Genomic DNA, 11,476 nt, shown 5'->3' on the forward strand with positions numbered 1-11,476 from the left:
GCAAATCAATCAATGTGATTCATCACATAAACAAAAGGAAGGAGAAAAACCACATGATAATTTCAATAGATGCAGAAAAAGCATTTGATAAAATCCAGCACCCATTCATGATCAAAACTCTCAGCAAAGTGGGAATACAGAGAACATACCTCAACATGATAAAGGCCATCTATGACAAACATCATACTCAACGGGAAAAAATAAAAGCAATCCCCTTAAGATCAGGAACAAGGCAGGGGTGCCCCCTTTCACCACTTTTATTCAACATAGTTCTGGAAGTCCTAGCCACAGCAATCAGACAAGAAAAAGAAATAAAAGGCATCCAAATTGTAAATAAAGAAGTAAAACTAGCCTGACCTGTGGTGGCGCAGTGGATAAAGCGTCGACCTGGAAATGCTGAGGTCGCCGGTTCGAAACCCTGGGCTTGCCTGGTCAAGGCACATATGGGAGTTGATGCTTCCTGCTCCTCCCCCTTCTCTCTCTCTCTCCTCTCTCTCCCTCTCTGTCTCTCTCTCTCTCCTCTCTAAAAAAAAAATGAATAAAATAAAATAAAATAAAAAAACCTTTAAAAAAATAAAAATAAAAAAATAAAAAAAAAAGAAGTAAAACTATCCTTATTTTCAGATGATAGGATATTGTATATAGAAAACCCTAAAGTTTCAGTCAAAAAACTACTGGACCTGATAATTGAATTCAGCAAGGTGGCAGGATATAGAATTAATACCCAGAAATCAGAGGCATTTTTATACACTAGCAATGAACTGTCAGAAAGAGAAATTAAGGAAGCAATCCCCTTCACCATTGCAACCAAAAAAATAAAGTACCTAGAAATAAATTTAACCAGGGAGATTAAAGACTTGTACTTGGAAAATTATAAAACATTGATAAAATAAATCAGGGAAGATACAAACAAGTGGAAGCATATACCATGCTCATGGTTAGGAAGAATAGACATCATTAAAATGTCTATATTATCCAAAGCAATTTATAAATTCAATGCAATATCAATTAAAATACCAATGACTTACTTCAAAGATATAGAACACATATTCCAAAAATTTATATGGAACCAAAAGAGAACACGAATAGCCTCAGCAATCTTGAAAAGGAAGAATAAAGTGGGAGGTATCACACTTTGAGATATCAAGTTATACTACAAAGCCATTGTACTCAAAGCAGCCTGGTACTGGCATTAGAACAGGCATATAGATCAATGGAACAGAATAGAGAACCCAGAAATAAACCCACAGTTCTATGGACAACTGATATTTGACAAAGGAGGTAAGAGCATACATTGGAGTAAAGACAGCCTCTTCAACAAATGGTGTTGGGAAAATTGGACAGCTACTTGCAACAAAATGAAACTAGACTACCAACTTACACCATTCAGAAAAACAAATCAAAATGGATAAAAGACTTAAATGTAAGCCATAAAACCGTAAGTATCTTAGAAGAAAACATAGGCAGTAAGCTCTCTGACATCTCCTGCAGCAATATATTTGCCGATTTATCTACACGGGCAAGGGATATAAAAGACAGGATAAACAAATGCGACTATATCAAACTAAAAAGCTTCTGCACAGCTAAAGACAATAAGAACAGAATAAAAAGACAAACTACACAGTGGGAGAATATATTTGACAATACGTCTGATAATGAGTTAATAACCAAAATTCATAAAGAACTTGTAAAACTCAATACCAGGAAGACAAATAATCCAATCAAAAAATGGGCAAAAGAAATGAATAGACACTTATCCAAAGAGGACATATAAATGGCCAATAGGCATATGAAAAAATGCTCAACATCACTAATCATTAGAAAAATGCAAATTAAAACCAGAATGAGATATCACTTCACACCAGCCAGAATGGCGCTCATCAACAAAACAACACAGAATAAGTGCTGGCGAGCATGTGGAGAAAAGGGAACCCTCCTGCACTGCTGGTGGGAATGCAGACTGGTGCAGCCACTGTGGAAAACAGTATGGAGATTCCTCAAAAAATTAAAAATTGAGCTGCCTTTTGACCCAGCTATACCACTTTTAGGAATATACCCCAAGAATACCGTAGCACTATATGAAAAGAAGAAATGCACCCCCATGTTTATGGCAGCATTGTTCACAATAGCGAAGATTTGGAAACAGCCCAAGTGTCCGTCAGTGGACAAGTGGATTAAAAAGCTTTGGTACATATATACTATGGAATACTACTCAGCCATAAGAGATGATGACATCGGATCCTTTACAACAACATGGATGGACCTTGATAACATTATACTGAGCGAAATAAGTAAATCAGAAAAAACTATATGATTCCATACATAGGTGGGACATAAAAATAAGACTCAGAGACATGGACCAGAGTGTGGGAGTTACGGGGTGGGGGGCAGGAGAGGGAGGAGGTTTGGGGGAGTGGAGGGGCACAAAGAAAACCAGTTAGAAGGTGACGGAAGACAATTGGACTTTGGGTGATGGGAATGCAGCATAATCAAATGTCAAAATAACCTAGAATGTTTTCTCTGAACATATGTACCCTGATTTATCAATGTGACCTCATTAAAATTAATAAAAATAAAGTTATCACCAAGATAAATCTAGTAGCTATATGTAACTATACAGAGCTATTACTATATCATTGACTATATTTTCTGTGCTGTATACATCACATCCCATGATTTATTTATTTTATAACTGCAAGTTTGTATCTCTTGCTCACTTTCATTTTTTCACCCATTTTCCCATCTGTCTGTCCTCTGGCAACTATCAGTTTGTTCTCTGTATCTATGAATCTGTTCTGTTTTTCAACATTTTGTTCACTTGTTTTATTTTAGATTCAACATATAAATGAAATCATATGGTATTTGGTTTTCTCTCTCTGATTTATTACACCTCTTAGGTACATCCATGTTATGCATAACACCTCCTAGGTACATTTATGCTGTGCAAATACAAAGATTTCTTTCTTTTTTTTTCTTTTTCACTTAAAGGTGGAAAGGCTGATAAATAGATTCCCACATGTGCCCTGACCGGGATCCACTCGGCAACCCCCATCTGGGGCTGATGTTCTGTCCATCTGAGGCCATTACTCCATTGCTCAGCAACTGAGCTATTTTAGCACCTGAGGTGAGGACATGGAGCCATTTTCAGTGCCTGGAGCCAACTTGCTCATTTGAGCCATGGCTGTGGGAAGGGAAGAGAAAGAGAGAAAGAGAGAGAAAGGGGAGGGGTAGAAAAACAGATGATCACTTCTTCTTCTTTATGCCCTGACCAGGAGTCAAACCCAGGACTTTCACATGCTGGATCAACACTCTACCACTGAGTCAACCAGCCAGGGCCAGATTTCATTCTTTATTATTACTAAATAATATTCTGTTGAATATATGTACCACATATTTCTTATCAATTCCATTATCAATGGATACCTAGGTTACTTCCACATCTTGACGATTTTAAATAAAGCTGCTGTGAACATAAAACTAGTTATATCCTTTTGAATTAGTGTTTTATTTTATGGAATTGCTAGGTCCTATAGTAGTTGTAGTTTTCTTTTTTGAGGAAGTTCCATATTGTTTTCCTTAACAACTGCACCAATTTACGATCCCACCAATAGTCCATGGGGATTCCCTTTCCTCCACATCCTTGCCAACACTTGTTATTTGATTTTAGATAATAGCCATTTTGACAGGTGTGAGGTGAGACCTTATTGTGGTTTCTATATTTTGACAAAATCCTCAGGTGACTTTCTTACCTGAAATATACCATCTAGAATAAAGTTGCAAACCAGTCTATACTCTGGTGTGTGAAGTCACAAAAACTCATTCCAATTAATTCTTCCTCCAGAATATCCTAACCAGTACTTATGGTTCATTTGGAAATACTATTTTTTGTTTGTTTGTTTGTTTTGACAAAGACAGAGAGAGAATCAGAGGGAGGAACAGATAAAGACAGACAGACAGGAAGGGAGAAAGATGAGAAGCATCAAGTCTTCATTGAGGCATCTTAGTTGTTCATCAATTGCTTGTTCGTTGATTGCTTTCTCATATGTGCCTTGACCGGGGGGGCTACAGCAGAGTGAGTGACTCCTTGCTCAAGTCAGCAACCTTGTGCTTAAACTGTGAGCCTGCGCTCAAGCCAGTGACCTTGGGGTTTCAAAACTGGGTCCTGTGTGTCCCGGTTTGATGCTCTATCCACTGTGCCACCATCTGGTCAGGCTTGGTTTTTTTTTAATGATAACTTTCTTCTGCTGAAATGAATCACTTGATGTCCAAATTTGTTAGTTCAGAGTTTGTCACAAACTCAATCTGAACTTTTCTATCCCTCTTTTCTGGTCTTCTTTGTACAATGATTCTATTCTAACAAAATTGATCTACCTTAAAAGGAACCTAAAATTTTTTTAATCTAGTTGTATCACATAACAACACTATTAGTCAGCTCTAATCTAGTTGTGTCACATAACAACACTAGTAGTCAGCTCTGTCGGTAGCCTGCTCCTTATCATTTTTCCTCTCTGAAACCTCTTTCTTTAGCTCTCTGCTTGTGTAGAATCTATTCACCTATGAGACTCCCACCTCAGTGCTCTTCAGAGGACAATCTGACTCACCTATAATTCCAAAGACATTCACTAGAGTCACCAGGGATTTATGGATGTGTTTTGTTTAGCCTATATTGAAACTTTAGAAAATTAGGGAATTAGGCCCTGGCCAGTTGGCTCACTGGATAGAGTGTCAGCCCAGTGTATGGACATCCTAGGTTCCATTCCCGGTCACAGCACACAAGAGAAGTGAACATATGCTTCTCTCTCCCTCCCCATCCCCATCCTCTCCTTTTCCCCCTCTCACAGCCAGTGGCTTCACTTGTTCAAGCATGGCCCCAGGAGCTGAGGACAGCTCTGCTGAAGCATATCAGCCTCAGGAACTAAAAATAGCTTAGTTGATTTCAGCATCAGCCCCAGATGGGGGTTGCTGGATGGATCCTGGTCAGGGCACATGCAGGAGTCTGTTTCACTATCTCCCTCCTCTCACTAAAATAGAAAAGAAAAGAAAATTAGAATTTCAATGCCTCTAAACTGAACATACACTGTCTAGTTTGACCACAATCCTCATTATTCCCTTTTGTATCACCTTTGAGCAGGTTCATGTATTTACAATCCAACTTTTCATTTAGCATCTTTCAACCTACTAATTCTTTTCTAAATGGAGAGCTCTTCCAATGCTCTTAGTTCAATTCCCAAATTATACACAGATTCTTTTTCACATTTAATCTTTTGACCATAATTTTTTTTATTATCTGTATGAATCTACTTAGCCTTCAATAACAAAATACCATAGACTGGGTGGCTTAAGCAATAGAAATTTGTTTTCTCACAGTTTCAGGGGCTAAAACTCCAAAATATGTGCTGTCAGGGTTGGTTTCTGGCAAGACCTCTCTTCCTGTCTTGTAGACAGTGGCTTTCTTGCTTTGTCCTCACATGGCCTCTTCTCTATGCATGCGTAGAGAAAGACTAATTTCTTGTGTCTCTTCCTCTTATAAAGACACCATTTCTATTGTATTAGAATTCCACGTTTACCTTAGTTACCTTCCTACTTGCCTGATCCTATTATAGTCCCATTGGAGGTTATAACTTCAACATATAAATTTGGGAGGTGTACAATTCAGTCCATAACATTATCAAAACACATTTATAGCCTGAAGAGTCACACAAGATATTGTACAAAGTTCCTCTAGAGCTTTATCATCTAAGAGATTCATGCAGACTTGATTGCTGAACTGAAGATAGTGTTAGGGTTGCTTCCTATGCCGGTGACAATTCACAGGAAACAAAATCAAGCTGATTTCAGCTTAGTGCCACTAACATAGAAGCAACAAGAATACCTGCTCACAGTTACAGAGGTTTGCAATTTGGGGCCCATCACAGTTATGCAAGTTATCTGCAAACAGAAAGCTCAGAAAGGAGAAAAAAAGATCTTTATGAGTTTTAGATCAAATTTAGTAACTCACATCTGTTCATTTGTTTATTAATATATTAGTTCTTGTTGGAAGATACTGATAATTACACACCTGAGAAATAATACCCTAAGGAAACTATATTGCAGTTGGAAGTACAAGATCACACATAAGAAATGTAAACAACAGACATGTTATTATGAGTAATATCTGTCTACATGTCAAATGAGAGACATAGACAATAATGCTGAATGTTCATGAGGAGATAAGTTCATTGTAAGCTGATAAGGTCAGGGAACGTCTCATGAAAAAAAAAAACATACCACAGAAGACAGCCTGTTCCCCAGAGCCAGTGCAACTGTTGGACAGTTTCAGACCATGCCATATTACAACCCAACTACTTGAACAACACACTCAAGGGGTGGACTCAACAGGTACCAAAGCCCCACTGAAGCAAGTCTTGCTTCATAAGGTCAACTCTTACACAGCATCTCCTCCATAATACAGCCAGTCCTTGCAACCAATTGGCCTGGGGATCAATCCCTTCCAGTAATGCCAACAACAATCAAAGCTCAACTATGATAGGACAGTACACTCAGCCCACACAGGGGTGCATCTAGAGCACCCAGATCAGGTGACTGGAAAGGCTGTGCCTCTGAGCCCTACAGGATACCTGCTACACAAGGCCAATCTGCCAATTCTTCAAGGCATGGCAGCTCTATCTAATACATAAGAACAAATATAGAGAAGCAGTCAAAATATGAAGACAAATAAATAGATCCCAAATGAAAGAAAAAGAGAAACTGCCAGAAAAAGAACTAAATAAACTGGAGCCAAGCAAACTACCAGATACAGAGTTCAAAACAGTCATTATAGGATGCCCAAGAAACTTAGAACTTCAAGAGCATGAAAGAGGACATAGAACCTAGAAAACGGACCAATCAGAAATGAAAGATACATGAACTAAAATGAAGAATAATTCAAAGGGAATCAATAGTAGAGTGGATGAAGCCAAGAATCAGATCAGGAATTTGGAATACAAGGTATCAAAAAACACCCAATCAAAACAACAAAAATAAAAATGAATCCCCAAAAAATGAAGGCAGTGCAAGGAGCCTCAGGAACAACATTCGCATCATAGGAGTGCCAGAAGGAGAAGAGAGTATGCAAGAAATTGAAAATCTATTTGAAAAAATAATGACAGAAAACTTTCCTACCCAGTGAAGAAAATAGACATGTAAATCCAGGAACATAAAGAGTCCCAAAGAAGATGAACCAAAAGAGGCCCACATCAAGACACATCATAATTAAAATACAAATGTTAATGACAGAGATTATCTTAAAAGCAGCAAGAGAAAATTAGTTAGTTACCTACTAGGGCGTTTCCATAAAACTGTCAGCTGATTTCTCAGCAGAAACTTTGAAGGCCAGAAGGGAGTGGCAAGAAATATTAAAAGTGATAAAAAACAAGGACCTACAACTAAGATTACTCTGCTTAACAAAGCTGTCAGTTAAAATCAAAGGACAGATAAAAAGCTTCCCAGACAAGAAAAAGTTAAAAGAGTTCATCACCACCAAACCAGTATTACATGTAATGTTAAAGGGTTTCCTTTAAGAAAAGGAAGGGGGCCCTGGCTGGTTGGCTCAGTGGTAGAGCATCAGCCTGGTGTTCAGGAGTCCCGGATTCGATTCCTGGCCAGGGCACACAGGAGAAGTGCCCATCTGCCTCTCCACCCCTCCCCCTCTCCTTCCTCTCTGTCTCTCTCCTCTGTCTCTCTCTTCCCTTCCCACAGCCGAGGCTCCACTGGAGCAAGGTTTGCCCGGGCGCTGGGGATGGCTCTGTGGCCTCTGCCTCAGGTACTAGAATGGCTCTGGATGCTACAGAGCGACACTCCAAAGGGGCAGAGCATCGCCCCCTGGTGGGCATGCGGGAGTCTGTTTGACTGCCTCCCCCTTTCCAGCTTCGGAAAAATGCAAAAAAAGAATTAAAAAAAAAAAAAGAATTAAGGAAGGGAAAAAAGATGAAAATTATGAACAATAAAGTGGCAATAAATACATATTTTTCAACAATTGAATCCAATAAACAAAATAAATAGGAAGAATAAAAATACACTCAGATTCAGAGAACCTTTTGCTGGTTGCCAGATGGGAGGGGAGTTAAGAGATGGGTGAAAAAGATGAAGGGATTAAGAAGTACAAATTGATGCCTGACTAGGCAGTGGTGCAGTGGATAGAGTGTCAGACTGGGAAGCAGATGACCCAGGTTTGAAACCCGTAGGTCGCCAGCTTGAGTGTGGGCTGATCGGCTTGAGCACGGGCTCACCAGTTTGAGCACCGTGTCGCTGGCTTGAGCCCAAAGATCACTGGCTTGAAGCCCAAGGTCTCTGGCTTGAACAAGGAGTCACTTGCTCTGCTGTAGCTCCGTGGTCAAGACAAATATGAGAAAGCAATCAATGAACAACTAAGGAGACAAAGGAGCTGCAACGAAGAATTGATGCTTCTCATCTCTCTCCCTTCCTATCTGTCTGTCCTTGTCTGTTCCTCTCTCTGTCTCTCTCTCTGCCTGTCACACACAAAAAAGAGAAATACAAAATGATTGTTACAAAGACATCATGGGACTGAAAAGTACAGCATAAGGAACAGCCAATAATATTTTAATAAATATGTATGGTGTCAGATGGGTATGAGATTTATCAGAATGATCACTCAGTAAATTACATAATGTCTAATCACTTGGGTATACACCTGAAACTAATATATACGGTATGTCAACTGTAACTGAAAAATTAAAAAATGATTTTAAAATATGACCTTTTGTGATTTGTCACTCAATATAGCATGCTTTCCTTGTTTTAATTGTTTTTGTTTTTGTTTTTGCATCTTTCTTAAGTTGGAAATGGGGAGGCAGTCAGACAGACTCCTGCATGCGCCCCACCGGGATCCACCCGGCATGCCCACCAGGAGGCGATGCTCTGTCCATCCGGGGCGTCGCTCTGCCGCAACCAGAGCCACTCTAGCGCCTGAGGCAGAGGCCACAGAGTCATCCCCAGTGCCCGGGCAAACTTTGCTCCAGTGGAGCCTTGGATGCGGGAGGGGAAGAGAGAGACAGAGAGGAAGGTGAGGGGGAGGGGTGGAGAAGCAGATGGGTGCGTCTCCTGTGTGCCCTGGACGGGAATCGAACCCAGGACTCCTGCATGCCAGGCCGATGCTCTGCCACTTAGCCAACAGGCCAGGGTTTAATTGGTTTTATTACTATTTATGTGTGGCAAGGTCAACAGGTCAAGAGACAAGTGCTCGACTGCCACTGAAAGAATAGTTTGTTACTGATTCCTAGTTCCCAAGAAGAAGGGGCATGGCACATCACAGGGCACCCCCATGGAGAAGCAGTGAGAGCAGGGCCAGCGAGGACCATGGACAGGGATTTTCATCTGGTTTCAGTAGGAAGGAATGAGAGAGGTAGAAATAAACAGATTTAGGATTGGCATGGTTGAATAATTTCAGTGGCCTCTGGGGCAAAGAGGCTGTTCCTACCTGTCTGCTACTCAGCTCTAGGGTAATTAGAGCTGATGGATAATAGGCCAGAGTGTAAGAACTTAATAAAGGAGGTGACTGCAGATATGGGCTCTAGATTGTTTGGTTTCTACTTTAAATACATCTTCACGGGCGAGTTGTTTACTCTGTCCAGGAATTGGGTAGACCTGGAAGGTCTCAAATGTCAAATCATCAGAATACAGAAAATAAAAGACATGGTTCGCGTGCATCGTAAGAAATTCAGAGTGATTTTGTCTTATTCTGAAGCAGGTATATTTGTCTCTGTACTTTTGGCCCATAATTAAAATTTTATTGAAAATTGACACCAAAATGGATTAGTGTTGTATACTTATAAAATAAAATACAGTGTGTTCGTAAAGTCATGGTGCACTTTTGACCGGTCACAGGAAAGCAACAAGAGACAATAGAAATGTGAAATCTGCACCAAATAAAAGTAAAACTCTCCCAGTTTCATACCTATTCAGTGCAGTTCGATGTGGGCTCACGCACAGATTTTTTAGGGCTCCTTAGGTAGCTATCCCGTATAGCCTCTACAGACTCGTCACTGACTGATGGCCTACCAGAACGGGGTTTCTCCACCAAACTGCCAGTTTCCTTCAACTGCTTATCCCACCGAGTAATGTTATTCCTATGTGGTGGTGCTTCATTATAAATGCGCCAATATTCACATTGCACTTTGGTCACAGATTTGAATTTAGCGAGCCACAGAACACACTGAACTTTCCTCTGTACCATCCACATCTCGACTGGCATGGTCATGGGCTGCTCCGCTGTATACACGGTGTTATGTCATCATCTGCGCATGCACACATGCTGCCACATCATCCTACAGAAACTGAGAGGGTTTTCCTTTTATTTGGTGCAGATTTCACATTTCAACGGTCTTTTGTTGCTTTCCTGTGACCGGTCAAAAGTGCACCATGACTTTATGGACAAACTGAATAATTACAGTATCTTAATAGATTAACCAGAATTACTGAACTGATAAGGCTTTCTGTGCTATAACACAAATTTAGGAATTTGTGTGGATCATCTGTTTTGCTTTCTTCTAAATGCACAACCGTATGTGAGTCTAGCCTTTCCTCCTGTCAGCTGGTACAACATTGTTGAACAACCTATACAAAGAGTCACTCTCTGAGCATGGCCGAAGACCATAGTGAGCTGTAGAAACATGGACATTTTAAATCCATAAAACAGGAATTTGGATTCTGAACTAGCTGGATGTTTTTTATGTTTTTTTTCTTTTCCTCTTCCAAGGACAGATGTAATAAAGGTTTAGCCAACGGCGAGTTGATCCCTTTGCAAACCCAGCTTGCAAGATCTCTGAGGCAGCACCCCTGGCAAGTAGCACATGATTGTCTTTGTACTTTCCATAGGAGGCTAAGACAGTGAAATCCCAACAATTCAATCATCCTGCAGGAGTACCTTCAGCTTACACACTTAAAGATAACAGTTCACAGGGCCATCATGGGCTTAAAGGAAGATTAATGGGAAAACCAACACTACTGATAAGAAAGTCTGTCTGCAATCATTTTTCTTTCTGTGTCTTTTTTTCCGACAGTAAACCTAGAGATGCTCTTTGGAGATTGTTTCCAGGCTTTAATTCACCAAACAAGATGCTCGTTGATGACATAACTGGTAGGCTTCTGCTGTATGATCACATGGATGGCTCTGAGTTCAGCAAACAGGGCATCTCCTCTGAGGTTTTGATTGTTTTGCTAAATTCCTGATTTCACAGAGAGAAAAGCCAAGCAGCACCAGCAGCCTGGTGCATTTCTTTCAAAAAGCTTGACAAGCACTCACTGGTTTGCAGTGGAGTGTGTTATGTGTGCATACACATAGGTGCATAGGTACACACACATACATACATGTTCACACACGCACGCATACATGCACATTCAAAATAGCAAATAATAGAATACTCTGACCTAGAACCAGTCAGGCTGCCTCTGAACCAAATACAATTGTTCTCTTTTTAGT

At 40.2% G+C, this 11,476-nt stretch overlaps 1 pseudogene; it reads right to left on the bottom strand.

Moving 5' to 3' along the window:
- Positions 1–10,525: 10,525 nt before the first annotated feature.
- On the bottom strand, positions 10,526–10,908 carry LOC136379509 (small ribosomal subunit protein eS27-like pseudogene; annotated as a pseudogene).
- Between the last annotated feature and the right edge of the window lie 568 nt (positions 10,909–11,476).

This window comes from Saccopteryx leptura, chromosome 8, assembly GCF_036850995.1.
Source record: "Saccopteryx leptura isolate mSacLep1 chromosome 8, mSacLep1_pri_phased_curated, whole genome shotgun sequence".
Lineage (NCBI taxonomy): Eukaryota > Metazoa > Chordata > Mammalia > Chiroptera > Emballonuridae > Saccopteryx > Saccopteryx leptura.